The sequence below is a fragment of the Apium graveolens genome, chromosome 6 (assembly GCF_009905375.1).
Source record: "Apium graveolens cultivar Ventura chromosome 6, ASM990537v1, whole genome shotgun sequence".
In the NCBI taxonomy this organism is placed as follows: Eukaryota; Viridiplantae; Streptophyta; class Magnoliopsida; order Apiales; family Apiaceae; genus Apium; species Apium graveolens.
Window position 1 is genome coordinate 266,586,357 of NC_133652.1, and position 27,031 is coordinate 266,613,387.

Genomic DNA, 27,031 nt, shown 5'->3' on the forward strand with positions numbered 1-27,031 from the left:
TCTCCAACTATTCAAGTCAAAGGAAAGCTAGATGGAATTGATCTAATCCAGATAGCAGCAGCTGAATTGCAAGTCAAAGAGCAAAGGAAGAAGATTGATGAAAAGATGCAACTAATATTTGGTTCTACAACTTCTCAATCACAATCTGTGAAACATAGCACAAAAGTGGAATCAATTATTATGGAACTCAAGCCAGTAGGGAGGCATAAGGATGGAGAAACTTCTTCCAAAGATCTGCAACCTATGGTTCTCAAGCCCAACAACAGATCCAATAAGGACTCTACAAAGAATCCTCTAAAAGAGGTGGATTTTCCTCTTCCAAAAGCTGATGAGGACAAGCTTTTAGGTAGAAGTATTGCATATCTCAAAGAGACCATGGATGAGGCTGTAAGGAGAAACATGGCTATTATCTTCAGAGAGGGAAAGAGCATATGTGTGATGCAAGGACATCCCAAATTCTCAATAGCCAAGAGGGAAGAAACCAAAAGGTTGAAGGAAGAAGCCAAACAGCTAAAGGCTGACAAAAGAGCACAAGCAAAGCTTGAAAAACAGCTAAAGTCAAGTCAGGCTGAAGAACATAAAGAAATTGAAGACAAAGGTGAAGATGAAGCTATGGGGGACATGGTTGGTACTGAGATGGAGGAAAGAAGTAAGGAAGAATGGCAGAAAGGGAAAAGAAAGAAGGTCAATGCAAAGAGAAAGAAGGTAGATAAGACTGAAGAAACCCAATCAATATCCAAACCACTACCCTCTATTCCTGAACCCATTGTACCTGACCCCTTCATGAACATTCATGGTGAAATAATCATTCTCAAGGAGGAATTTATTGATTGGGACACCATCAAATTACCCACCTTCCTAACCTCTTCTCCACCATCAAAGAAGCAGAAAAGAAGAATCAAATCAACACCCTCTAAAGCCTCAATCAAATTCACACAGAAGCCTAAGCCTAAACCTCAAACCTCTAAAGATGATTATGTTCACATCTGTGACATAAAAGAATTTTCAGACATTGAACTCTATCTGGATGAGCTGGAGGAAGTAAGGGGAATAGCTGCCTGCAGACAGCTACCAGAAAGACTAGTGTTCAAATACAAAGGAGCTGGGGAAAGAACATGGCCTCTTCACAGAATTTTGAATGAAGGCTACCCTACCTTGATTAGAGTCTACTCAGCCATACAAAAGGATTCTGGCTTTACCAGGACTGCCAAGACTGAGATTCTCAACAAGATTGCCAACATAAGGAAAACTTGGAGGGAGCCCAATGCCTTGCCTAGAACTTTACTCATTCAAGAAAGAGGAAATAAAATTCATAAATCACCTCATTGGTTGATGGAGTTCAGAGACAACAAAGGAGTTAGAAGATTTTTCAGAATTGAAGATCAGCTAAAGATTGCCAGTAATGAAACTCTCAAGGATATGCAATCTAAGTTAGAGATCAATGAAGAAGATGAAGCTGAATTCTATAGACAACTTCAACTTCAAATAGAGGAGAATGACAGGAGGCTAGGAAAGAAAACCAGGGATCAAAGGAAAAGAAAGTAATTTGCTCAGGCTAAAGGAGCACCCTTGGAAACAATATAATTCTTCAATTCCATCTCAGCATATACATTTTTGTAGCACTTTTGAATTTCTGCTTTATTACAGTTTATATATTTGTTAAGTGTTTTGTTATCATCAAGCTAAACCCAAATTTATGCCTACAGTTCTAGTAGACATAAATAGGGGGAGATTGTTAGGAATATGTGTATTAGTTTGATGATAAGTTAAGCAAAACACTTAAGTAGAAATCTAGTGTTTGTAGCCTCAACGAATAAGACCATCTTGGCTATCCGTTGAAGGAGTAGCTTTACTTAGCAATAAGTTTAGTATTGTAGCACATTTCACTCTCTGGTTTCAAGCTGTAATTCTTAGATGTTGTTAGGAAATAATCAGTCATGTTGACTACTAATGGATGTACAAATAGGAGGGCTAATTGTAAATATTTCATGCCTTGTAATTTTGTATAAGTGAAGAAGTGTCAACGGATATTGAAGACCTTCAACGGATAAGAAACAAAACTTCAATGGATGTCTCTAATGCTTCAACGGATAATATCCATCAACGGATAAGTGCTTCAACGGATAAAGACTTCAACTGATAATGCATCAACGGATAAAGCTTCAACGGATAAAGCCTCAACGGATAAGGCATCAACGGATGAGAGCTTCAACGGATGCTTAGTTCATTAGCAGTTGATAGTGACAATTCACAAGCTGACAGAGGCACATGGGTTGACAGAGACACACTGGAATGTGGAAGCCTCTAGGAGGAATCAAGAAAATGCAGCATTTCCATTCTGATGCAAACAAGGAAGTATTCAAAGATTTACAGATTATCCTAGATTGCATTGGATAGAGAAATGAAGAAGAAACATTTGAAGAATCTTTTCAATTGTATTTTGCAGTTTGTCTTCACTTGTAAACTTGGTGATATATAAACCAAGTAGCAGCTAGTAATTAGACATGAATTTTCCTGAGCTGTTTAGAAATATCAAAAGAGAAAATTATCTAGTTTGTACTAGGAAGCAGCTGTGATTTAATTCTTTGAATCACAGATTTTCTGAAATAACACATCTCTGGTGGAACAACAAATCCACCAGAAAAGTTTTTAAGTTCTTTGTGCTCATTACATTTGTGTTTGAATATATATCTGTCTGCATCAGCTTCAAGCAATTCACACACATTTGATCACTCAAACACTTAGCCTTAGAAACTACTCAAAACTTGAAAAAGTTTTGAGTTGAGATTTACATTCAACCCCCCTTCTGTAAATCTCATTGTTAGTCCACTGGGAATAACAGTAATCAAGAATGTGTACCTCTATTATTTTCTTCTAATATTTGAGTATAGGTTGGGAGTCGAGGCATGTGAATATATATTACAGTTAAACGAAGTTAATTATGGTAGACTTGCATAATATTTTTAACTTTTAAACAGATATGCACTAATTTCATTGATTAATTGACTGGGAGTTTGTGTAGCCACAATATTCTCTGTGAATCGTAATCACAGAGAATATAATTGAGTGTTAAGATTGTAATCACATAATGATTTTTATCCTGATGCTGCAAAACCCTTATTCATATCCTGGTCCTGATTGATATCCTTATGAAGGAGGAATCCAGGACCATATCCCGATCTTTATTCATATCATATTACAGAAGAAATCAGGATTTCATAGCATCAAGATAAGAATCAGGATGTTAATATGCAGAGTATGATCCAATAGATGTGATCAATGGTTTGAATGCAACTGATATAATTAAATCACACCTCACAGTCCCACAGAATAAGATTGTGCATGACTACCTCAACACCGTCATTCCTTGATATCGACATTCTTGTCGCTCGAACCTTCAATGTCCAAGCTATTTGAGTAGTATCCAGAGCGGACAAATGCTGATGGTCATCCATATCTGAATGCAAGAAGAGGAGAAACTTAATAAATTATTATGGAACTTCAATGTATATTTGAGGAAATCAAGAATGTATACCTCTATTAACTTGTCTGATGTTTGAGTATAGGTTGGGAGCCTAGGCATGTGAATATATAGTGCAGTTAAACGAAGTTGATTATGGTAGAGTTGCATAATCTTTTTAACTTCTAAACAAATATGTACTATTTTCATTGATTAATTGACTGAGGGTTTGTGTAGCCACAATATTCTCTGTGAATTGTAATCATGGAGAATATAATTGAGAGTTAAGATTGTAATCATATCCTGATTCTAATCCTGATGATTACGAACCCTGATTCATATCATGATCCTGATGAAGGAGGAATCCAGGAACATATCTTGATCTTGATTCATATCCTGTTGTAGAAGAAATCAGGATTTCTCAGCACCAGGATTAGAATCAGGATGTTAATATGCAGAGTATGCTCCAATAGATGTGAACAATGTTTCGAATGCAACTGATATAATTAAATTACACCTCATAGTCCAATAAAATAAGATTATTCCTGACTGCCTCCCTACGGCCATTCCTTGATATCCACATTCTTGTCGCTCGAACCTTCAATATCCAAGCTACTTGAGTAGCCTCCAGAGCAGACCAATGATGATGGTCTTTCATATCTGAATGCAAAAAGAGGAGAAACTTAATAAATTAATATAGAACTTCAATGTATATTTGAGGAAATCAAGAATGTGTACTTCTATCACCTTCTTCTAATGTTTGAGTATAGGTTGGGAGCCCAGACATGTGAATATATAGTACAACTAAATGAAGTTGATTATGGTAGAGTTGCATAATATTTTTAACTTTTAAACAGATCTGCACTATTTTCATTGATTAATTAACTGAGAGTTTGTGTAGCCACAATATTCTCTGTGAATCGTAATCACAGAGAATATAATTGAGAGTTAAGATTGTAATCACATCTTGATTCTAATCCTAATGCTGACAAACCCCGATTCATATCCTGATCCTGATTCATATACTGATGAATGTGGAATCTAGGAACATATCCTGATCTTGATTCATATCTCGTTGCAGAAGAAATCAGAATTTCTCAGCATCAGGATTAGAACCAGGATGTTAATATGCAGAGTATGCTCCAATAAATGTGAAAATGGTTCGAATGTAACTGATATAATTAAATTACACCTCACAGTCCAACAAAATAAGATTGTGCCTGAATACCTCCCCACGATCATTCCTTGATATCCACATTCCTGTCGCTCGAACCTTTAATGTCCAAGCTACTTGAGTAGCATCCAGAGCGGACAAATGCTGATTGTCGTTCATATTTGAATGCAAGAAAATGAGAAATTTAATAAATTAATATGGAGCTTCAATATATATTTGATGAAATCAAGAATGTGTACCTCTATTTTCTTCTTCTGATGTTTGAGTATAGGTTGGGAGCCCAGGCATGTGAATATATAGTATAGTTAAACGAAGTTGATTATGGTAGAGTTGCATAATTTTTTCAACTTTTAAACAGAGATGCGCTATTTTCATTGATTAATTGACTGAGAGTTTGTGTATCCACAATATTCTCTGTGAATTGTAATCATAGAGAATATAATTGAGAGTTTAGAAAACTTGTTTGATGAATATTGTGTCTAACACAGGTAAAAATAGAACAATATAACTGGTCACGCGTAACTTGTATTTGAGGGTGATGAAAGGTATATAGGTATCAAAATGCGCACATCGATAGCATAATCACCCGGATAGAAAGCATATTCATTAGTTCCCTTTAAAAAATATAAATTCTGAAATATTTATAAGATATGTTGTATTTTAACTTGCCAATAATAATGTCAAAGTAAAGGAAATAGGAGAATAAGTAATAAAAAAAATGCAGGATGTGTATCAGTGATACCACATTTTTTTACTCCCTATGCTTGAGCATCGTGTGATGATTACCAATTTGTTTTGATTACCATTTTCTTGTAGGTGAGTCAAAATCCCCTTCGACATGCTTACAATCGATATCATGTTTGAGTTTTTCACATAAATCTAAGATTACCCGTGCATGAAGCACCATACACAAAATAATATTGACGAAATTTCAACAGTAACCAAATATCCACAAAAACAGATGTAGTATATGCATTTACTTCAGATATTAACCTTATAACCTATTTTAGTTAGATTAGAAAGGGAGATGAGGGCTCGAACAAAAAATATGACGTTATCAAATGCTAATCAGGTTTGAAAATGACACATATGAAATAGAAGTACTATAAGGATGGTTGAAATACCAATCGACACAAATTTTAATTATCCAACATGACTTCGTTTTCTTGATGAAAACTATCAGCGATGTAAATTTGTACCTTTTCTCTTGACTGGTCCAGTACCTCCTTAAATAATTGCTCTTAAAATGATCAACAGTTATGTTATGAAAAACTATCTTTCTACCTAAGCCTTTCATTCATAAACACCGGGATAAAGCTGATAATATAAGGTAACCTTGTGCAAATATGTAAGCAACAAATATGGAGGTAACCAAACCATGTGAACACACATATATTAGTAGAAAAATTTACACAAAGAGCGTAGGCCTAAATAATAAATTGGATATTAAAAATAGAAATAACATATGGACAAACCTTATAATGTGAGAGATAATCATAGTCTTAAGATGAAGCTCTTTTGATATTCATGAAATTAATTTGAGTGTCGAGTGTGAAGCTACTGTGGGAGATGCAGGATGGTTTGCTCACGAAACCATTATCTTAATTTTAAATTTGAAAATATTTCTATTCAGTTAGTTAAAAAATTTTGAAACAAAACTACTAACAATTTAGCTCGTTTATTTGTTTTTCAACTTGATTGAATGATCGATTGTGATTTGTCCCGATTGAGTATCTTTTAATTTATTAATGAAATCTGCTTTAAATTTGGCAATAAAAAGTTGAACACTGCCCTTTACGATAAATTGTAGTTATCTTGAATAATTGATAATAAAACGTATAATTTTTTTATGTAACTTAGATAACATTTATTGTAAGATATATTTTTCTAATTTATTACACTTGTTCTTTAATAAAAATTTATTTTAATTTATTTTAAATCTTTTTGAGTAAAAGTGTAGAATTATAGTGAATAACAGTCAACGTTTTTAAAAATAGCCTAAATTGAATTTGAACCAAAAAAAGGGAAAAAATTATCCTTAAAACTCACTCTTTTAATAATATAAATTACACAGCATTGTTTTTACATCAGTTAATATAAATTATTCTTAAAAAATAATTTGAAATGATATTATTCATAAGTAATTTTAAAGAGAAATTAAACTTATTTAATATTAACTACAAATTTTTAAAAATAACAGATGTCTATGATAAAAAAATGTATGATACATAATTAAAACTAATATAAATTAATATTTGATAAATGTGTTGTAATTTTTAATATTTTTTTTGATACTGATATTTCTAGAAAAATTAAAAAAAAGAATTAAAATTAGTATTGAGACATAAAAGTCTTTTTTTTGTTAAAATATACGTCGGTGTTGTTAAGAAAAGTGAAAAAGAAAGAGAAAAATCTAAATTTATATTTAGATGCTTATACGTAATAATATTCATTGAAGTTGAGAAAGTATTGTATGATATGTACTTAATTGAATAGTATTTCATCAAAACAAATGAATAATATTTATATTTTCTGTTTTATAATACATAAATTTAAAAACGTGCGCTCTCTCACATAAATATTTATATTTTTATAAGTTTTTAATCTTATTTTATTGTGTTGTATGATGTGTTTTTAATTTAAATATTCATTGTGTTTGTTTCTAGCTTTAATTTATATACAACACTATTTCACAAATAAGTGTTTTTTATTTTTAATTTTTATATTATTGATAATATGTAGAAAAAATAAAAAAAATAACTAAAAAAGACAATATTAAGTTATGACAAAGGTTCAAAATATTTGTGGCACTATGTATTTTTGTTTTATTCAATGGAGTTTTTATTTATATTTCTTTATCGCTTAAATCCTAAACTTAGTTTCAGTAGAAATAAAATTACATTTTGTCTTATGTCAATTAAAACTGCACATAAAACTTATAAACAATATTAATAATCTTGCAAAATAAGACTGTATCATATTTTTAAATTAATGTTTTATTTTATCTCATTTTATTATAAATAATTTTAACTTTAAAAATTTAATTGTTTAAATATTTATTTTAATATTAAAATTCATTCGCTCTTATAACAATATTTGCATCGTATAAGTTGTTAAAAAAAATCTAATACATATAAAAGTATTTTTCTTCTTTTCGGTGTTAAAAAAATTATCTGTAGGATCAAATTTAAAATTGAAATACATTTTGTACATACATATAAATGTGCACTCTTTCTCAAGAATTTTTTATTTATATATAATATTAATTTGAATATGTTAATATTCTTTTATTATTTGATACATAATTTTTAAATTTAAGATAATATGTATAACATTTCAGGGATGTTAGTTCAAGAAATATTTGTTCAAATATTTAAATGGGTAAGATAATACATATTATTTAAATTTTTATAAATGATTATTTAAAATTTATGTTGTAACAAAAAATATATATTTTATGAACAATATATTCGAAATTTTTCGGTGGAAGTTAAAGAGTTAAAATTTTAGTTTTTAAACAAACTCAAAATACCAAACAATGATAAAAAAATAAATTATATTTATAGTAACATGAGACCGCTTTTTTTAAAGACTTAAATTTAAACAAACCATAACAAAATAATCAACTTGGTGTTTCTTTTTAATATTTAAAAGAAAAATATTTGGCATTTTTTTAACGTGCAACATTTTTATTCATATTAAATAAGTATACAATAATGTGAAAATAGTAATATATGCATTAATATATTTAGGTACTTACTATTTACGAGTTTTAGGATTTTCCAACTTACTTTTAAAAATTTTAAGATTGTAATGGAGTCCAAATTTTTATTGAAGTTCACATGAGGAACATTTTTATACCAAAAAATACATCACTTCTCTAGGTCAAAAAATTCCGGAGTTTTGGAACTTGGAATTTTGTTCTGCACGCTAAGTAATTTAAACATAATCTGAAACAACTTTTCTATCAGTTTAACACAGGCTTCTTGAGTTTTTTGGCCATAGAGTTTAAACAGTTTTCATCAAAAACTTTAGTATCCTGATATACATTTTACTCAATGTCAACTATATAATACAACAAAGAATTATATACAATTATCAGCTGACCATTTATGATTTGTCACAATTGTCTTCCTCAACTCCTTCCTATTTAGGTCCTTAAGCTAGACTGTCGATATCATCTCATGCTGACCCTTCAGATTTATAATATCAATACAACTAAACTTAAATCAGGATTTAATAGTTTTTTAAGAAAATCACCTTCTCATATAATAACAATGATCTATCAACTAATATGATTTTACATGTAACAAGTTGTACGTCAGACTACAGGTTTTGACTTTTTTGTTTGCCTTCCAATTCATAACTTAGATCATGAAGTTCTGCACCAACTACATCATTACCTTTTGATCTAAGCATTTTGGTGTATTCGTATTATCTTCTGGTTGATCCTCAAGTCCTTCAGCAACCCATGCACCAAATCAATTATTAATTTGAATTCTGAAAATAAATAGAGACCATTAAAGATAAAAATATGTATGTTTGTTTAAAATTTATCATGTCTCATTGCAAATTTAAATATGAAGCTAATAATTTGAACCATAGATACTAAAACTAAAACAGAGAATATCTATGATTATGGAGGAATTTAACCACAAACTAATGAAATACTAATCGTGGGAACATGATTTGTTTCCTCTTCTTCAATGAAATAAGGTGACATACCTTGGCAACTTCTTTTATTTTGTTAGCAGCTTTAGGCCAAGATCAAGTAGCACATGTCTAGATCAAAAAAATGATTCTCAAAGAAAAGAATTTAAAAGAAACCTTCATTCAGATCAAACTTGTAGTTGCTAATTAGCACCATATATGCGAGAAAGATTAGTACAAAATATATATATCCAGAGTACCGCCCCTTCTAGAAAGTTATGTCAGCAACTTTATCAACTGATCTTCAAGAAGTTGCACAAACAACCATTCTTGAGAAGCAACCATAATCCTGACATTAGTTCCTGCTAGAAATATTAAATCAGTTAGTAAAGACTCTTGAAGAGGCATATGGTGGATTAAGCGGAGCCTGGAGGCCAATCATGCAGTTATACCTTGGATTTAACTCACCTTAATAAATTGAAATCAACTATTTCCCCTAACCAAAAATTAGTTGACCATGATACAATAAAGTTTAGAAATAATTATATTTTAACTGCCAAAAAAAGTTCTTATGTAACCTGGGGATTCTATGTAGCATCTCTTCATCTTTAATCTTCTTCTGCCATCATTTTTTTCTGCGAAATACAAATAAAAAACTGAGAAATTCTTACCATTATTTAGAAACTACCAAGTATAGACTGGTTGGCCAAGACGACCTCCTAAATAGTGCTATTTTTGTAATAGTTTGATGATCAATGATCAATATTCATCTAATGTTTAAAAATAAAATATTACAAATTAAAAATCAAATTATCAGATGGGAAAGGAATCAAACTTCTTCTTCATAAGCTATGAACATCAGTGTTGGCTTCTCTTCTTGCTTGGGTGCTACATCTTTCAACTCATCAGCCCCGTCATCCTGGACAACCAACATAAATCAGTATATTGACACCAGAGACTGAAGTTATGCATAATTTATATTATAGATCTTGGTCAAATACATACTTGCATATCAAAAGTCCATAGGGTCAGATTGTCTCGAAGAAGCTACATAATAAGAATGTTACCCGTGTATAAAGACTCTCCCACAGTATCCAGCTCTGCAAAAGTTTCATCGAAAGCTTTAAATATTGCAAGTACCTGTAACAATTTATCAAAAACTTAAATAAAGCCTAACGTGTTCACCTACAAAAATTGGTGAAAAAACCTGTTCTGCAGGATGCATGCTCGATCAAGAAAATTTATAATCTCGTAATAAATATCAAACAAAATATTTAAAAAGAACGAAAGTTTCATGACCACCTTTACAATATCGAGAAGAACAGAGACTTAAGGCATAAACATCAAACACAACATTTAAAAAGAATGACAATAACTCACCGGATCCAGTCATGAACAATATTGCTGCAATTGAGTTCAAACACTCATGAAAAATAATATAATGTAAAAAACAAAAATGAATAAATTTGTAACATATCAATATTGTATCTAGTAAATATAAAATTTAAGAATCAAAGCTACAAAATACAGAGAATCAATATGAGAAAAAAGATAATAAAAACAAAATCTTCTCATACAAGGATCATACAAAAGATAATAAAAATTAATCTTACAAATTGAAACGTCAGAGATAACCGTAATCTTGACAGGAAAGCTCTTTTGACATCCACTTTCATTGATCTTTAAAGAATCAACACACAAATATTGTCAAATACTGATTTGAAAAATATAACAAACACATATTAGATATGCATAAAATATGTACAAACATATAGTACTAAATTGCAGGAAGAGGAAGAAAAATAAAAATAAATAGAGAAAAATGGGATGTTTGAGATTTAAAATCAAACAGTTTGTGTACATACTTGATTTGTGATTCTATAACCACCGTTGTAGAATTAATCAATCCATCATCATCTTCTGTCTAAACCAGAATTAATATAGGTAAATAATAATAGTACAAACATATTAAATCTATACAAATAACAATACTAAAATTACATAGAGGAAGAAGTGAAGAGACGCATAAAAAAGGAGAAATATGATTTACTAACCTGTTTGTTCGTTGTGTTGCATTAGCATATGAAACCCAATTAAAATCCGCATGTGACCTACAAAAAGAAAGAGAAAAATGAGAATCTAAGATTTGAAATTTGAGAGAAAAAGAGTAATTGACGTGTATATATTAATCTAATTTAACTGAATTTACAAATCAAGAAAGTATGAATTCTAAGATTTTGTCATCGTCGGACTATCAAGTTATGAGTTTGAGATTTAATGGTGATCCATGATGAAATCTCCGGTCAATCGAGAGAGAGATGAAAAGAGAAGGAGATAGAGAAAGAGAGAGATGTAACAAACTGGAGACAATTATGCATGATTTGATTTTTTTAATTATTTTCCATAGATAGATTGATTTTGAAATTCAAAAGTAGCCAAATATTAATTAAGATGGATAAATTTAAGCTAATTGGATAGTTCATGGATATGGCAAAATATATAGGATTTGGGTAATGGGTAAATTTATTTACTCATGGATAAATTAGGAGTAGTCATTAAGATATATAGATACTTGAAGAAGTACATATTGACACATGCGATGTATCTAGTTAAAATATGAATAACTTATTTAAACAATAATTTACCAACCAAATTTATTCAAAAATAAAGTATGCTAGTCAAACAATATCTTAATTCGTAAATTAAAATAGCTAACGTAATCCGTTACCTTTAACTGAAAAACAGAATAACAGATTTTCATGATTTTCAGTTATATATTTCTTTCTCACTAATTTAGGAGGCATTTGATTGTTTACATAAAAACAAATAATAAAGAAAATATTTTACAGTTGTGTGCCAAACATATAACCTAATATTCTTTTTAACACGCGAATTTTGCCTAATCTAAACTTTTTCTTTTTCTCTTCTTCCGATTTTACAGCTAGCACGGCCGTTGTATGATTGAGAACCCAATCAAGTTTGCAAAATGACAACGCAAGGTACCAATAATGAATAATTTAGAATCTGATACCCCCGAGTTTATATGAAAGCAGACAAGGAAAATGACACCAAATACGATAAAGAATATTTTAATCTCTAAACGAAATAGCTTCAAATATTTGGAAATCACTTTGGCTCATTCCAGATTTTATTAACGTAGATATCCAAATAATTTGTGATAAGAATTTATTTAATGTCGTTCCAAATTTTTGGAATCTCGCTCATTCCAGATTTTATTAACGTAGATATCTATCATTCTATTGTACGAGATTATTTAATTGAAGAAATAGTTAGTAAAATGTTGTTAAAACAATAATCATTAATTAAAAAAAAATATTATCTAGCTAAAGAAGAATCATAATAAAAACATCCAAAAACTCCGTCAAAAAACGACATATATACTATTTCAACGGGTCACAGTTAAACATTATTAAAAAAATAGTAATATTTTAATTAACATTAAACATAAAAACATCTCTATCTAAATTTATGATGTGATCGATATCCATGCAATTGTACATCGGTTAGGAGTCATTTGACAAATTTGAATAAAATGATTAAATTTTTTGAATGATCTGAATAAATTAGTAATCTGAACGAACCGAATAATATCATTTGGTACATGTATTTATAGAATATCTGAATGGCACTATTTTCAATATTTAATCATAAAAATAATATGATAAAAATGGGTATGAGGATGACATTAGACAACTCCCATAAGATTATACATTTTTAATAACATTTTGTCATAAATACCAATTTTTTCTGAATTTACAAATTTACCCTCGTGCATTTGTACGAGAAAACGTTATAAACTCATTCTCAGGTAACGGTTCATAATTTTTTTGTTGACAAATATTTTAGATACTGTAATGGAATGATATCACACAGTGATTTAAGTATTCCTTAAAATTTTCTTTTCATAATTAATTTTTCAAAAATATAATATGTACGAATTTTAAATTGTAAACACGCTTTATATTTTAATTTAGCAAAACATAATTTTATAAGAATTATGAATTTTTAACAAAAACTCGAAAATATATAAGATTATTATAAAACATTTTTAAAAAATTAAAATATTACAATAATAATAATTATTATTATTATACTAATAAAATGATATATTAATATATAACAATGACACACTACATATAAACCCGAACGGATACATGAATGATTCACCTAGAATTTTTTGGAGGAATGGTTCAGCCTTATGTGAAAGTTTTAGAAAAAGAAATATAGCCCCCAAATAAGCTGATTGTAAGAATCGCCCGGCTATGAATTCATTCAAGTACATTCAGTGGAAAACAAACGAGGCTTTAATCTTTCCGTTGACTATTGCAAAAGGAAATACGAGTCGTTTTTTCATCCATACTAGTTTATTATTATCTAAAAATATATTATAAGCTCGCAATGGTTGTCTCAGTTGATTAAAAAGGGATAATTATTCTCTTGTTTACAGGTTCGAATCTCACGAGAGAAGAATTTATGATTATGACTCTTGAGTCGTGATTAAAATATTAAAAAGGTCTCATATAGCCTATAAGAAAGTAAGCGTCATGTTCGAATCTCACGGGAGAAGAATTTATGATTATGACTCCTGAGTCGTGATTAAAATATTAAAAAGGTCTCATATAGCCTATAAGAAAGTAAGCGTCTGAAGAGCCGTGATGTATGATTGAATGATCTGATATAGATTTTTTTTAATTATTTCTTGATTTATTAATAATTTTCTTATGTTAAAATTTGAATTAGTAAAATTAATTTTCAAAATATTTGGTTTTTTTACGAAAAATGTGAGAAACAAGTTGGGTGCGATTAAAAATAACTTGTTTTTATGGGATTAACAAACTTATATAAACAACGAAATCATGTTTTATTTAAAATAACATAGTATAGTGTTGTCATCTTCGATATATTTTTTCTTGAAAATTATCTTAAAAAATTTGTATAAATGTTCATATAAATAAAATTGAAGAAACCAAAATATCTATTGTAGCAGTGCTAACTCATAGTTCCCCTTTTACGATCAGACATAAGATAAGATTTAAGAATAAATTGCCTACTTTATTAGGAGTATCTATTTATCTTAACTTTAACGTGGAATCATTTTAAAGTTGAACTCCAGATGTTAAGGCTTTGAGAAATGAAAACATTCTCAAATGTGGAGTTTGCATAATGTTATCTTTATTTTTCCATTAATAGAATTGGATTGCTCGTATATTAATATAAATTGCACCAATAAAATTGTTAGAAAATGGAAAGTTTAAGACATATTTTATATATGTTCTTAATATGATTTCCGGAAACTAACACTTGGAGGTTGTTCTTAATATGAGGACTTCAACTTTCATATTTGGATCAAAGACATTTTCTTAGTGGAATCCATGAATATATTACGACAAAGTTGCTTGTTTGAAATGGGTTATAGGGATTTTGTCCCACATTGCTATTGTAAAAAAAAAATATTGAGTTTATATAGCATCTTGTGTTAGTGTTATTTACAACTACTAGCATAAGTGGAATGCTTGTGTGGCCTAGTGCTAGTGGGAACACTTATATTTTTCTTTTCTATTACAAGTTTAATTATTTATATTGATTATTTAATTATTAATATAAAATATATTGAGTAAAGATTATTTTAATCATACTCTGAATATATTTTGTAATATTAATATTAATTAATCAGGATATAATATAAATAATAAGGAAAATCCATTTTGTTTACTTTTTCTGTTTTGTTACTTGGTGTACCACATCGAGTAAAATAGAAGAAGAGCAACTTGAGATGCCTATATATTCAGAGGTATACTTGAGATTAAAATGACACAAGTCTCGGTGCCTACCTCGCAAACATATATGAGTTGCATAGGTTTTTTGGGCAAACTGATGTGCGAGTCGCCGTTGATCATTGTTGGTTCTGTGGCCAGATTGATCTGTTGTTGTTTTATCCTTGAAGCGATATTGCTGCATTCCATCACAGCTTAAGTGGGGGGAAATAATCTCTTCAAGAACAGTCAAGTCCTCTTGAAGGGTTTGGCGACTCAGCTGTTGTGTTCTTCTTCTTATCGGAATTTGGAAAGCGATAAGAGATAAATTTTCTTTACTTTCTTTGTCAATTACAGTCTTTATAGTTTATTATTGCCTTCGTGTTTTGTTTCGTTAGTTGGTTATTTGCCATGTTCTTGTTATTATATATATAACTGCCCATTGTTGCTGTGTAGTTAGAATTATACCCAACAATCTTGAAGAGATTATCTGTGTTATATATTAATTAGCAAGATGGTTAACGAAATTGCTGATGTTCCTAAAATTGGTGAGACTGGTTTTGGTTCTGGTGGTACTACTACCATTGACTGGACCACGTATCGTTTTTTCCATCCAATTGATTTATCGGGTATGCCTAATAAATTTAGTGGTGGAGCTTCTTTTTCTCTTTGGCAGAAAAAGATGAAGCTCTAGTTAACGGTTAAGGGTCTATTATTAGTGGTACAGTATGATCCTCCTGGGTTGGATCAAGAGAAAGCTGAATCTGTTAAGGTTTATGCTTTATGGGCTGAGAAGGATGGGATGGCTAGGGCAGCCAATTTTGGCATCCTTGGAGAACACCTTGTTCGATGTTTATTCATCAGATGCCTATACTGCTAAAGTCTTATGGGATAAGCTGGACCAAACCCATAATACTGATTCTCAAGGATTTGAGAAGTATTCTGTGGCTAGGTTTCTTGATTTTAAGTTGTGGATGGAAAATCCATGACTGAACAGGTTCATGAGTTTGAGATGTTAGTTCATGATTTGGGTGAGTCCGGTATGGTCTTGCTTGAGAAGTTTCGAGTGATGTCTGTGATTGAAAAGCTCCCTAAGTCTTGGGAAGATTTTGCTCTCTCCCTGAAAAGACAGAAAGGAGAGATCACATGGACTAACTTGATGTTGGACATCTCAGTACGGGAGCAGCACAAGTCCAAATAGGGACATGTGTTGCTGGTGGAACATGGGAGCTCGATGGTAAATGTAGTGACTGTAGGACAGAAAAGAAAGGTAGTCACTAAGAAGGCTAACACTAAACCTGACAAGAACAAGGCTAAGAAACCAAAGGCAAACAAACCATGTTGGTCTTGTGGACGGGTTGGTCATTGGAGTAAGGACTGTCCAAGTAAGAAAGCTTAGAAAACTGGAGTGGTAGCTCAAGCAAATACTGTGCTTGGACTTGGAACCACGAGTGGGCCAGTAGCTAACATGGTCATTGGTGAGGTTGTTGTCTCTGGAACCGATGACGGGTATGTTACTTACAACCCTGTACTACTTTCCACTTATCTGTCACATGAGTGGTTGATTGATACTAGAGCTAATGTACATATTTGTGCTGATATTAACTTGTTTGTATCTTATCAACAGAGTCATGGAGTGACAGTGACGATCGGGAATGCTAGTGCTGCACAAGTGCTTGGAATATGAAACGTGGACCTGAAGTTTGCTTCTGGGCGGATTCTATCTCTCACTAGAGTGTATCATGTTCCCTCTATTCGTAAAAATATTATAAGTGGAAGTTGTTTAGTTAAAAACGGCTTTGAACTTTCTATGAAGTGTAATAAATTAGTTATTACTCATACTGGTACATTCTTTGGCAAGGGTTACTTGTCTGATGGTTTGTTTTTAATAAATGTTGAACCCGTTTTGGGTGGTTTTATTAATGATAGTGTTGCACCTTCTGTTAATTGTGTAGAATCATCTGATTTGTGGCACTTACGACTTGGTCATTTAAATCTTGGTGCTCTAAAGAATATGTTGAATTTAGAGTTGATTCCAAAGTACGCCATTGATAAGAAATCTAAGTGTCAAGTGTGTGTAACTGCTAAACAAACAAGGAAACCTTTTCATAATTTTGTTAGGGATTCAGACTTGTTAGATTTAATGCACTCAGACATATGTGAATTTGGTGGTGTGTTGACCAAGGATCATTGTAGATATTTCATTACCTTTATAGATGATTGTAGTAGATATTGTTCTGTTTATTTGCTTAAACATAAGAATGAAGCACTAGATAAATTCATTATGTATAAAAATGAAGCTGAAATACAAATTGGCAAGATACTTAAATGTTTGAGGTCTGATAGAGGTGGTGAGTATACGAGTACCTTGTTTAATGAATTTTGCGCAAACAATGGTATAGTTCATGAGGTTACTCCACCATACACACCTGAGTCTAATGGGTGGCAGAACGAAAGAACAGAACTTTTAAAGACATGATTAAAAGTATACTAATTAATTCTGGGTTGCCTAAGTACATGTGGGGAGAGGCTCTGAATACGGCTTGCCATATTCTGAATAGAGTCCCTCTGAAACATATGGACAAGACACCATATGAATTATGAAGAAAGCGTAGGACAAGTTTGAGTTATCTTCGTGTGTGGGGGTGCCTTGCTAAGGTGCTTGTCCCTGAACACAAGAGAAAGAAACTGGGTCCGAAAACTGTTGATTGTATCTTTCTGGGCTATCTTGAAACCACAACTGTTATGAGATTTTTAGTATTAAAATCTAACATAGATGGTATTGTGGCGAATACGATAGTTGAGTTTCGTGATGCAACTTTCTTTGAGGAAGTATTCCTTATGAAGATTGGTATACCTTTGGGTAGTTTTGAGGATGATCCCACTCACACATCGACTTCTATTCCTGATCATGTGGAAAAGATGACAAATGTGGGGGTGGATCCTGGTAATAGCTCTACTCCTAACGAAGTAGAGGAACCTAGAAGGAGTAAGCGTGCAAAGGTAGTCAAGGACTTTGGAAGTGACTTTATCACTTACAATGTCGAGGATGAGCCTTTAACTTTCCGTCAAGCCAAGGATTCTTCGGAGTCAAGGCATTGGAAAGGCGCTGTAAAGAGTGAAATTGACTCAATTGTTTCAAACGGAACATGAGAGTTAGTTGATCTCCCTCCAGGGTGTTCTACTATTGGATGTAAATGGATCTTCAAGAGGAAGCTAAACCCTGATGGCTCAATAAATAAGTACAAGGCTAGGCTAGTTGCTAAGGGCTTTAGGCAAAGGGAAGGCATTGATTATTTTGATACATATTCTCCAGTTGCCCGAATGATAACAATCAGAATGCTTATTGTATTGGCTTCTGTACATGGTCTTATTATCCATCAAATGGATGTAAAGACAGCTTTTCTTCATGGTGGCCTTAAAGAAGAGATTTATATGGATCATCCTGAGGGATTTGTTGCTTCTAGTAATGAGAGGAAAGTATGTAGACTAGTCAAGTCCATTTATGGCATTAAACAAGCACCTATAGACTGGCATAAAAAGTTTGATGAAACTGTTTTAGACTTCGAATTTTTTAGTTAATGAAAGTGACAAGTGTGTCTACTATAAGGTTAGATGTAATGATTTTGTGATCGTGTGCTTGTATGTAGATGATATCTTGTTGTTTGGAACCAATATTGAGATTATTAACGAGACAAAGAGTTTCTTGAAGATGCACTTTGAGATGAAGGATATGGGTGAAGCTAGTGTGATTCTTGGGATCCAGTTGACTCAGTCAACTGATGGAATAACTTTGTCACAGTCTCATTATATAGAGAAATCTATACTTGAGAAGTATGGTTATTCAAATTGTAGAATCACTAGTACACCATATGATTCAAAAGTTACCTTAGTCAAGAATAGTTCAGGAGTTCATGTGTCTCAGTTAAGGTATTCTTAGATTATTGGGAATTTGCAATATCTTGCTAATGTGACTAGGCCAGATATTTCTTATTCTGTGTCTAAGTTGGCTAAATATACAAGCTGTCCAAACAAGACTCATTGGGAGGCACTGGATAGAGTTCTTAGATATCTGAAGGGAACTATTTCCCTTGGCTTGCATTATCGGAGATTTACGGGGGTACTCGAGGGGTACAGTGATGCAAGTTGGATAGCTAAGAAATCTGGTTCCAATGGAGTGACTGGATATGTGTTTACCCTTGCGGGTGGAGCACTGTCCTGAAAGTCTTCTAGACAGACTTTGATTACTCGGTCTACTTTTGAGGCCGAGTTGTGTGCACTTGATGCCACGGGGACGGAGGCTGAATGGTTACATGGACTCATGAGTATGTTACCTGTAGTAAGCAAGCCGCTTCCTGCCATTTCTGTTCATTTTGATAGCCGTACAACTATCGACAAAGTCAGAAGTGTAAAGTATAATGCTAAAACAAAGAGACACATCCAAGTTAGACTAAAGTCTATAAGGGGTCTTGTTTCTGATAGTATTATTGCTATAGAGTTCATAGGAACTCAGGATAATATAGTTGATCCGCTGATTAAAGGGCTTGAGCATGCTATAGTCCTTAAGTCGAGGTTGGGGATGAGACTGGTAACCCATCATAATTCATCAACAGCGGGAACCCAATACACCTAAGAGGAGATCCCTCGAAGTATATTCAATGTGGTAATAACAAGTTGTAAGGATGAATTGGTAGTACCTCTACCATATACATTTAGATACTTATGTATCTGAGTCTATTTCCTATATACCTTAAGAGGTACTTGAACTGCTAGTTAGCAAGAGTTATTTGAACTCTGAATGGGGTCAAGTCGTTTGACGAGATGATAGCAGTACATCTCTGGAGATGCCCAGCTAAGCGAATATAATTGTGTGGTCGCAATTAGAGGAAAGGGTTATTCCTCGAAACATTCGACGAACAGGATCGAGACATGACCATTAACGTCTCAAAGCCGTAGATTGGCACCATAGCCTTTGACTTGTCGTCGTCTATGGAGTGTGGTTACACCCAACAGATAAAGATTCAAGGTGAAACATTCCATCTGTATCCGGTAGCCATCGAAGTAGAGGACTTAGGAGGGTTCAAACCCGGGAGGGTACCGACTCTGAAAAGCAAGTCATGATAAAATCTGGTATGCAATTTAATTATGGATTTGTGGGGGATTGTTAGAAAATGGAAAGTTTGAGACATATTTTATATATGTTCTTGATATGATTTCCGGAAACTAACACTTGGAGGTTGTTCCTTTACATGAGGACTTTAACTTTCATATTTGGATCTAAGTCATTTTCTTAGTGGAATCCATGAATATATTGCGACAAAGTTGGTTGTTTGAAATGGGTTATGAGGATTTTGTCCCACACTGGTATTGTAAAAGAAAGATATTGAGTTTATATAGCATCTTGTGTTAGTGTGGTTTACAACTACTAGCATAAGTGGAATGCTTGTGTGGTCTAGTGCTAGTGGGAACACTTATATTTTTCTTTTCTATTACAAGTTTAATTATTTATATTGATTATTTAATTATTAATATAAAATATATTGAGTAAGGATTATTTTAATCATACTCTGAATATATTTTGTAATGTTAATATTAATTAATCAGGATATAATATAAATAATAAGGAAAACCCATTTTGTTTACTTTTTCTGTTTTGTTACTTGGTGTACCACATCGAGTAAAATAGAAGAAGAGCAACTTGAGATGCCTTATATTGAGAGGTATACTTGAGATTAAAATGACACAAGTCTCGGTGCCTACCTCGCAAACATATATGAGTTGCATAGGTTTTTTGGGCAAACTGATGTGCGAGTCGCCGTTGATCATTGTTGGTTCTGTGGCCAGATTGATCTGTTGCTGTTTTATCCTGGAAGCGATATTGCTGCATTCCATCACAGCTTAAGTGGGGGGCAATAATCTCTTCAAGAACAGTCAAGTCCTCTTGAAGGGTTTGGCGACTCAGCTGTTGTGTTCTTCTTCTTATCAGAATTTGGAAAGCGATAAGAGATAAGTTTTCTTTACTTTCTTTGTCAATTTCAGTCTTTATTGTTTGTTATTGCCTTCATGTTTTGTTTTGTTAGTTGGTTATTTGTCATGTTCTTGTTATTATATATATAACTGCCCATTGTTGCTGTGTAGTTAGAATTATACCCAACAAAAATAACATTACATGTAATTTAAAAAAAATAAAATTATTTTCAAATTACATAGCATTGCTCAAAAATTTATTTTCTGGATCAGACTATGACTTGTTAGATATATTTGATAATGTCATGGCTAATATGATTTATGTTTAGTTTTCAGATCTTACTTAACAGGATAAATCAATACTTAACTGGGAATCAGTACTTATACTGGAAGTCAGGACTTAAGGATATCAGTACTTATATTATCAGGAGATAATCATCAGACGTTGGATATCAGAACTTAAGTGCTGAAGGACGATTAGTTAAGGAAAGTAGCTGATTAAAGGAAAGAAGATCGAGATAAACATAAGAAGAGATATGCATGGAGAAGGAGTTCCGTGAAGAATGGAATACTTGGAAGAAAAGATATCTGATTGATATATTTTAGGAAGCAGAATTATATTTCATATCAATTAGCGATTATCTTGTAACTGTGTAGTATATAAACACAAACATAGGGTTTACACTATAAGTGTTATAATATTCGAGAAGATTATTTATTGTAACCCTAGCAGCTCTCGTGATATTTGTTCATCACTGAGAGATAACAGTTCCATACTGTAACAGAGTTTATTATTTCAATAAAGTTTGTTATCTGTTACTTAAGATATTAAAGTTCGATTTGATTGTATTATACACTGTATTCACCCCCTCTACAGTGTGTGTGACCTTACAAGTGGTATCAGAGCCTATCTGTTAACACACATACAGTTAAAGATCCAAACACAATCATGTCTGACACAGAAACTCCAACTAAGCCTACCAAAACTGAAGAACCTCCAAAGACACAAATTCAAAGTCGGTATGAAACTATCAGAGTTCCCATACTGAGACCATCGGAATATGCCATATGGAAGGTGAGGATGACCATGTTTCTGGAAGTTACAGATCCGGAATATCTTGATAGAATCAAGGAAGGGCCTCACAAACCAACCAAGCTCGCTGTTGCAGTTGCAGGTGATGCAGCAAAAACCGTACCAAAGGAAAAGAGTGATTATACTGCTGAAGATATTGCATCAATTGCTAAGGATGCTAAGGTACGACACTTACTGCATAATGCCATTGATAATGTAATGTCAAACAGGGTAATCAACTGCAAGACTGCTAAAGAGATATGGGATGCTCTGGAAACAAGGTGTCAGGGAACTGATACGATTAAAAAGAACAGGAAGACAATACTCACTCAAGAGTATGAACACTTTGATTCAAAGGCTAATGAATCATTGACTGATTTATATGATAGATTTGTCAAACTCTTGAATGATCTGTCACTTGTTAATAAGGAGTATGATCTTGAAGATTCAAACCTTAAATTCCTGTTAGCTCTTCCTGAATGTTGAGATTTGAAGGCAACAACAATAAGAGACAATTACAATCTTGATGAAACAACTCTTGATGAAATTTATGGAATGCTCAAGACTCATGAACTTGAGATGGAACAAAGAAGCAAGAGAAAAGGAGGAAAGTCAAGAACAGTTGCTCTTAAGGCTGAAGAAGAATCCCCCAAGGCAGCTACCTCAAGGAAAGACAAGGGTAAAGCTCTTTTCATAAAGTCTGATACTGAGTCATCAAGTTCTGAAAGTGATGATGACTCAGATTCTGAAAGCTTGCCTGAGACTGATGCCGATGAGGAGATGATGAAGCTGTGTGCTCTTATGGTGAAAGGGATTACAAAGATTGCATACAGGAAGTTCAGGAAGGGAAAGAAGTTTTCCAGGAAAGGCATAAGTTCTGATAAGAAGAATTTCAGAAGATCTGAAGGCAGAGGAGGAAAGTCTGATAGAGGAGATTATACCAATGTCAAATGCTATAACTGTGGTGAGAAAGGCCACATATCTCCTGATTGCAAGAATGTAAAGGGTGACAAAGGCAAGGCTCTTGTCACAAAGCAGAAAAGCTGGACAGACACCTCAGACTCTGAAAGTGAGGAGAACTATGCATTGATGGCAAATGCTGATAAAGAAAGTGCTGAGAGCAGTTCTAAAACTGCTGAAACAAAGGTACCTCAGACTACTTATGCTTTTCATACTGATGATATTAATGAGTTGAGAAGATATCTTAAAACCATGTTTGTTAGTTATAGAGATCAAACTTTAACATGTGAAAGATTAACTTCTAAAAATCTTGCTTTTAAGAAAAGAAATGATTTCTTAGAAAAAGAGTTAGTTATGTTCCATCAAATTCAGAAGGATAGAAATGATGCTCTTTATGTTAGGGATGAAGTGCTAAAAATGAATGAATCTCTAAAAACTGAGTTAGAAAAGGAAAGAGAGATAATCAGGACTTGGACTAACTCTGGCAGAACAACTCAAAATTTGCTAAGTAGTGAAAATTGGAAAGAGGGCTTAAGTTATGGAGAGGATAAGAATGATAAAGGAACTGTAGAAATTAAGCCTGTTGTTAAGCAAAAGCCAAAGTTATAACCTGTTAAGTTTGTAATTAAAAAGTCTGATAATGATAAATCAGAAGTTAGAGAGGGATTAACTTCTGACAAACTAAAACAGGAAAAGACAGTTGAAGTAAACATAGGCTTAATGACTAAGAAGCAGCTTAATAACAAGCAATGATTATAAACCTGTTCCTGATGCTCCTAGGAAAATATGTCATAACTGTGGAAGTTCTAACCATCTGGCTTCTTTTTGCAGGAAGAATAAGAACATTAACTCCTTACCTTCAAAATCAGGAGTTAAGAGTCAGTCTGTTAGATATAAAACATAAAATCCTTGTTTTCATTGTGGTAGTTTATGGCATTCCATTTATACTTGTAAGGAATATCATAGTTTGTACTATGATTATTATCAATTAAAACCTTCTTTGAAGAAAGTTTTCATTGTTCCTTCTAGTGTAAGTTCTGATTCAAAGTCTGATAGTGTAAGTTCTGATAAGAAAAATGTTAACATAAACTCTGATGCTAAATCCGCTGCAAATGTTAACAAACTTAATAAGGCCAAAGGATCCAAGCAAGTCTGGGTCCTTAAAACTAATAATTAGTGGTCTTTGTGATTGCAGGGCAACAAGAAAAATATTCTATTTCTGGACAGTGGATGTTCAGGACATATGACTGGAAATAAGGCCCTGCTATCAGACTTTGTGGAGAAAGCTGGTCCAAGTGTTTCTTATGGAGATGGCAATATTGGAAAAACATTGGGATATGGCAATATCAATCTTGGGAATGTCATCATTAAAGAAGTAGCTCTGGTCTCAGGACTTAAACACAATCTGCTGAGTATAAGTCAAATCTGTGACAGAGGTTATCATGTTGATTTCTTTGAAGAACACTGTGAAGTTGTGAGTAAATCTAAAGGCAAAGTTGTTCTGAAAGGATACAGGCGTGGTAACATTTACGAAGCTAAGCTTTCAACAAGTACTGATGGTTCTGCAATCTGTCTGATGAGTAGAGCATTAATTGAAGAAAGCTGGAATTGGCACAAGAAACTCTCTCATTTAAATTTAAACAATATAAATGAGCTGGTCAAGAAAGATCTTGTGAGATGACTGCCAAAGTCAGTATTTGCTCCTGATGGCCTTTGTGATTCTTGTCAGAAGGCCAAACAAAAAAAATCTTCATTCAAGAGCAAGACTGAATCATCAATTCTTGAGCCTTATCATCTACTACATGTTGATCTATTTGGTCCAGTAAATGTCATGTCTATTGCAAAGAAGAAATATGCATTGGTCATAGTGGATGAGTTCACTAGATACACATGGGTGTATTTCTTGCACATAAAAAGTGAAACTGCAACTATCTTGATTGATCATGTCAAACATCTGGATAAATTGGTCAAAGATTCTGTGAAAACCTTAAGGAGTGATAATGGCACTGAGTTCAAGAATTTGATAATGGAAGAGTTCTGCAAAAACCATGGAATAAAGCAGGAATTTTCTGCTCCTGGAACTCCACAGCAAAATGGAGTTGTTGAAAGGAAGAATAGAACTCTCATTGAAGCTGCACGTACAATGCTTGAAGAAGCAAAGCTTCCAACCTATTTCTAGGCTGAAGCCGTGTAGACTGTTTGTTTTACTCAAAATGCAACACTCATTAACAAGCAAGGAAAAACACCATATGAGATGGTGAAGAAAAAGAAGCCAAATCTAAAGTACTTTCATGTATTTGGATGCAAGTATTTTGTTCTCAAGACTCATCCTGAACAGCTATCCAAGTTCGATCTAAAAGCTGATGAAAGAATCTTTGTTGGATATCCACTTTCCACAAAAGCCTTCAGAGTCTATAATTTGAGAACAAGAGTGGTCATGGAATCTATCAATGTCTCCTTTGATGACAAGAAGATTACTGGTCTTGAAGATTTTATTGACCATGATCAGCTGAGATTTGAAAATGAAGACTCAAATTCTGATACTGAAAATCCTGACAGTCTAAGTCCTGATACTGTAAATTCTGATGGATTAAACTCTGATGTTATTGAAACTGTGGTGACTACGCCAAAGGAAGATGCACCTGTGCAGGGGGAACATACTCAAGATCTTACCACATCTCAAGAAACATCAGAACATACGTCTAGATCTTCAAGTTCTGATTCGTCAAGTTCTGATAAGCCAAGTTCTGACAGTGCTGAAAATCTAAATTCTGAAGAATCCAACTTAGAGAGCATAGTTTCAGGGGGAGCGTCAGAAAATGAAAATGAAGACAGCATGGATCATGGGGGAGCATCCAGTTCTAGAGAAAACCTTCCATCTGCAAGGAAGTGGACAAAATCACATACACCTGATTTGATAATTGGAAATCCTGATGCAGGTGTCAGAACTAGAACAGGTACTTCAAACGAATGTCTTTACAATTCTTTTCTCTCTCAGACTGAGCCAAAGAAAGTGGAAGAAGCTCTTCAAGATGCTGATTGGGTGCAAGCAATGCACGAAGAGTTAAATGAATTTAAAAGAAACAAAGTCTGAACCCTAGTGCCAAGACCAAAGAATAGATCTGTTGTTGGTACAAAGTGGGTATTCAGTAACAAAACTGACAGTGATGGCATAATTACAAGGAATAAGGCAAGGCTGGTTGCAAAAGGATATTCTCAACAGGAGGGAATTGATTATGATAAAACATTTGCACCAGTTGCTAGGTTAGAAGCCATAAGGATATTTTTGGCTTATGCTGCTCACAAAAAGTTTAATGTCTTTTAAATGGATGTGAAAAGTGCTTTTCTCAATGGAGAATTGGAGGAGGAAGTATATGTTGAATAACCTCCAGGCTTTGTAGACTCCAAACATCCAGATTATTTCTACAGGCTTGATAAAGCACTTTATGGACTTAAGCAAGCTCCTAGAGCATGGTATGAGACTTTAGCTCAGTTTCTTCTGGAAAGTGGATTCAACGGAGGAACAATAGACAAAACACTGTTCTACCTCAACCATGGAAAGGACTTACTTCTGGTCCAGATTTATGTTGACGATGTCATTTTTGGGTCTACAAATGACAGACTTTGCAAGAAGTTTGCCAAACTGATGCAGTCAAGGTATCAGATGAGTATGATGGGGGAACTTAGCTATTTTCTGGGCCTTCAAGTCAAGCAGAATGAAGAAGGCACTTTTATTTGTCAAACTAAGTACACCAGAAATTTGCTGAAGAAATTTGGAATGCAAGATTGTTTAAGTGCATCCACTCCCATGGCCACTGCAACAAAACTGGATAAGGATTTTGGTAAATCAGTAGATATTACTAATTACAGAGGTATGATTGGCTCTCTACTCTATCTAACTGCTAGTAGACCTGATATCATGTATGTTACCTGTTTTTGTGCAAGATTTCAAGCAGACCCAAGAGAACCTTACT

General features: G+C 33.0%; 1 long non-coding RNA gene across 6 annotated transcripts; it reads right to left on the reverse strand.

Annotated features, from left to right (window-relative positions):
• Nucleotides 1-8,702: 8,702 nt before the first annotated feature.
• On the reverse strand, nucleotides 8,703-11,586 carry LOC141668580 (uncharacterized). Of its 6 annotated transcripts, none has more exons than XR_012553088.1 (6): nucleotides 11,339-11,586; nucleotides 11,150-11,208; nucleotides 10,352-10,424; nucleotides 10,120-10,203; nucleotides 9,863-9,919; nucleotides 8,703-9,646 (listed from the first exon to the last, which is right to left on the reverse strand). It is a non-coding gene; the product is annotated as an uncharacterized LOC141668580 (long non-coding RNA). The 6 variants fall into 6 exon arrangements; XR_012553092.1 differs by lacking the exons at nucleotides 11,150-11,208; nucleotides 11,339-11,586 and adding an exon at nucleotides 10,898-11,004 and having other exon boundaries at nucleotides 8,703-9,134; nucleotides 9,360-9,646; XR_012553091.1 differs by lacking the exons at nucleotides 11,150-11,208; nucleotides 11,339-11,586 and adding an exon at nucleotides 10,898-11,017 and having other exon boundaries at nucleotides 10,290-10,384.
• Nucleotides 11,587-27,031: the final 15,445 nt, after the last annotated feature.